Raw genomic sequence first — 4,452 nt, forward strand, 5'->3', positions numbered from 1 at the left:
TCTTGCCACGGAAACTCGAGGGTTCTGAGTTTAGCTCTTCAGCACCTGTGTTAAGCAGACAAAACAATGAAACCCTCGTGTACCGACATGTGTCTGCGTCTCCAGCAGTGAGACAGACAGGCAGATCCCCGGAGCTCACTGACCAGATGCCTGGCTAATTGGTGGGTTCTAGGTTCAGTGAGACTCTTCTAAAAAAAAATAAGGTGGAGAGAGAGAAGTCATCAACCTTGACCCCCACCCTCCCCCATCCCTCAGATGCACACACATGGACACGTGTGCGCTCACATGCACTCAGACCCACGGAGTTCAAAGAAGTTAATATGAAAATGTGAACAGCTACACATTAACAAACATTTCCTAGCCCTCTATGGATGTGAATATATAGCCACTGTTACTTTCACTAGTGGTGACAGAAGGGTCCCAGGAAACTCAGGACCATGCTGACAGATCTGAATTAGACTTCTGTGATGGACAAAACAAATGGTTACTCTGTTGGTGGCTTAAAAAAAAAACCCAAGAGATTATTTCTTACAATTCTAGAGGCAGATGTCTGCATCACTGTCCTTGGGCTGAAATTGTGGGGTACACAGAGCTGAGTTTTCTCTGGAGGATGGAGGGGAGCAAGAATGGTTCGCCTCTCACTTGTTCTCCTTGGCTAGTGGCCACACCATTCCAGTGTCTGTCTCTGTTCTCACACACCTTCCCACATTCTGTCTTCTGTCTTTGACAGATCTCCTGGCCCTTTTGTACAGGACCCACAGATTGCACTTCAGACCCACCCAGCACCCCAGGCCTCTCTCTTTATCTTGATATCCCCCCCCCCAATTCGTGTTTAATAGACACTTAAAAAAGAAAAAGGAAAAAAAAGAATTAACAGGCTGGATTCTGTGACTGAGCTGCCCAAAATACAGCTCAGGCCATTACCAATAGTGGAAGAAAGGCTAACCACACCCAGCCCTGTAGGAAAGGCTTATCTGGAACCACACCACATCATGTGTTTAAACATGAGAAGAGTACAAGAGATTTTCTTCTGGCTGCTCAGTGCTGCCTGGCAGAAAAATGGCCCAGTGCTCACTTAGGCTTAGAGAAATACTCTTTGCTCTTATTGACGTCAGGCTTGATGGTACCACTGCCAGGTTTCCAGCCAGCTGGGCACACTTCACCATGTTTGTCAGTGAACTGGAAGGCCTGGACTAGTCTCAGAATCTCATCCACAGAGCGGTCAACAGGAAGATCATTTATAGTGATCTGTCAAAGGATACCTTTATCATTAATAATAAAGAGGCCACCGAAAGAGATACCTTCATCAGCCTTTAAGACTCCATAATCCTGAACTATATGGTGCGCTTGGGATCTGATACCAAGGGCCTGTTCATGGGTCTCAATCCTCCTTGTTTCTTGGGTGTGTAATCCATGCCAGATGACAGAAGTGAGAATCCACAGAAACCCCAATCACTTGGCAGTTGAGTTTCTTAAATTCTTCTGCTCTATCACTGAAAGCAACAATCTCCATGGGACACACACAAGTAAAGTCAAGAGGGTAGAAGAAGAACACAACATATTTTCCTCTGTATTCGCTTAGGCTGATATCTTTGAATTTTCCATCTGGTGTAACAGCTGTAGCTTTGAAGTTGGGAGCAGGATACCCAATTTTTGTATTTCCTGAAGACATCTTGCTATCAGCAGGGTCGACCCACAGGTCACACACACAGAAACAACCATGAAAACACAGGAAGAAGTCTCCCATCTTGAGATTTTTAATCACATCAACAAAGACTCTTTTTTGCCCAAAATAACATTGATAGGCTCCAGGGCTCGGGTCCTGATAAGTTGGGTAATTGTTACTCGGCTTGCTAGGAAGGAAACCAGAGGAGTGGAAATGGCTCAGGAAGACTTTCTCGGGGAGGAGCTAGAAGGTACAAAAAAACCCAACCAACCAACCAAAACAAAACAAACAAAAAAACCCAAAAAAACCATGCCTGGGAATTCCAGAACCTTCCTTTCTCAGGGCTCCACAGTACTGTGAAGATAGCAGCATGGCTCTCCTTGCCATTTTGGACCTGCCCAGTGACTTTGTTCCTTCTTTAGAGTCTATTCCCACCCCAGTTCTGGACTCTGCTAGCCAGGCTGGCAGTTTCTGGCCCCTGGCATTTCATAGGTCGAACTTGTGCTTGCCAAGCATGTTTTAGGATACAGCTGGTCCCTGGTAGCATGGTGCCATGGGAAATGCTGGTCTTCAGTGATGCTGTCTCTACCTGTTACACTCACTCTTTCAGCTCTATCTATGTGCCAACCCTTTTCCTGATACTTGGGATACAGGATTGGATGGACCAGATTAGGTCTATCAGGTCTATGGTCCCTAGAGCTTGTATTCAGAGCAGGCAGGGAGAGGATAAAGGAGAGAGTGGACAAATGAGCAAGATCATTTCAGACGGCGAGAGTGCCACGGGCCAACAAAATGGGCGGGGATAGGCAGTTGGTTTCATGAGTTTACACAGGCAGGGACCTCCCAACAAGGTGGCACTTAAGTGAGTCAGAATGACAAGGAGTCATGCATCCGTAGTTACAAGGGTTTCACATTCAGGCAATAGAAGTAACAGAAAACAAGGTCCCAGGAGTAAAGAACCAACATGTCATCAGGACAGAAGAGAATTGTGGCATCAAATAACACTAGACACATAGGATGGGGTTGATTCTTGTACAACATTGAGATCAGGCTCAGGCTGTGAGTTCTGAGAACGCTGGAAGGGGCCTCAGCTAGGGTTCACCCCTGACCACAGATGCAAATATCAGGAACCTAAAGAGGCTTGAGTCTGGCTCTTAAGGGCCTGAGTACAACTACGGAAAGTCACAGACACGGCTGAGAACAGTGAGGATGAGATGAACATACTGACTGAAGGAATATGACTGAAGACACATCAAGAGCCTCAGGCTGAGAGCTGAGCTGGCTCTTACACAGAGGCCAGCCGAGAGCAGGTGCCAACAAATGCAGAGGAGAGGCCAGATGTGGGGAGGCAAACCGGGAGGGACACAACTACAGGACACAGAGAGCTGAATGTCAGGCTCTCTCTTATCCCTGCAAGGAGGGCTGGTTCCTTCTTGGTGAGATACAAGCAAGTCTTCAGGAATGAGAGTTCTGAGCTCCAGAAGATGAAGGCCATATTGCAAGAAGGCTCTTCTCTGCTGTCTTTGGGTCTTTGTGATGTCAACTTATAACCCTGCTGAGGCGAGTCTGTTTAAGAGAGACAGGAGTCTGTGTATGATGGGTGGGTTTTCAGGGTTCTCTAAAAGAACTGAATTGATAGAATTAAAAAATGTATTAAAGGGGCATTTATTAGATTGGCTTACAGAATATTGCCTGGGTAGTTCAACCATAGCTCTTTCAGGATGGAGAAGGTGAGAATTCCATAGTGGCTCAGTGCATGAGACTAGATGTTTTAACAGTTTCCATGTGTCACTGAAGGCCAGGAGGATCCCTGGAGAGCTGCTGGTCTTCAGTTAGTGCAGAAATCTTGAAGATTGCTTCTAACATCTGCGAAGGAGTGCTGCAGCAGCAGGATGGATGAACTTGCCAGCGAGAGTGAGGACAAGCAGGCAAAAAACCAAAGTTTACTTCTGTATACTTTTATCTACATTGTCACGAGAAGGTGCCACTCACGTTAATACTTCAAATAATATGAACAGGAAGGCCCTTCACAGGAGAAAACCCTTCACAGAGGGAAACCCTTCACAGAGTGGTGCCCTTTACAGATGGAATCTCTTCACAGAAGGGAAAACCTTTACAGAGTGGAAACCTTTTATAGGAGGAAACCCTTCACAGGAGGAAACCTTTCACAGGAGGGAAACCATTCACAAGAGTGATATCCTTCACAGAGAGAAACCCTTTACAGAGGGAAACTCTTCACACAGGAAACCCCTTCACAGGATGAAGGGAAACCCTTCACAGGAGGGCCCAGTGGCTTGTGTTCCAGTAGATTATGGATGCAGTCAAGTTGGCAACCAAGATTAGCTATCACAGTTGGCAAGCATCGGGCCATGATGTATTGTTTATAATTCAGAGTTAGCCTTAGCCAATGATGCGCTGCTTAGAGCAGTTTTTGTGTTCAGGATACAGGGCTCTTCTCATTTTCTAGTTACCCATGTTGCTTCTGTGTGAGCACCGGCTTTGTTTTAAGCTCCTTGCAAGGTTAGGATCTAGCAAGCAAATATCTATTTTCCAACTAAACCTCAAACCTTGTCAGTAGGACAATTGGATACTCATGTCAAAGTAAAAATAAGTATTTCCACAATAAAACCAGATTGAGTTATTTTAACCATTTAGTTAGTGGTGCGCCAAACTTGGAGAATGTTGAGCAGGAGCCCAACTCTTTCAGATGGAGGAACCTGTGCTCTGTGGTATATGGCAGAAGGTGATGAGAAGGAAATCCACAGACACAGCATAGGAGTTCCTAT

General features: G+C 45.8%; 1 pseudogene; it reads right to left on the reverse strand.

Annotated features, from left to right (window-relative positions):
* Positions 1 to 1,071: 1,071 nt before the first annotated feature.
* On the reverse strand, positions 1,072 to 1,672 carry LOC117720014 (peroxiredoxin-1 pseudogene; annotated as a pseudogene).
* Between the last annotated feature and the right edge of the window lie 2,780 nt (positions 1,673 to 4,452).

This window comes from Arvicanthis niloticus, chromosome 14 (genome assembly GCF_011762505.2).
Source record: "Arvicanthis niloticus isolate mArvNil1 chromosome 14, mArvNil1.pat.X, whole genome shotgun sequence".
Lineage (NCBI taxonomy): Eukaryota > Metazoa > Chordata > Mammalia > Rodentia > Muridae > Arvicanthis > Arvicanthis niloticus.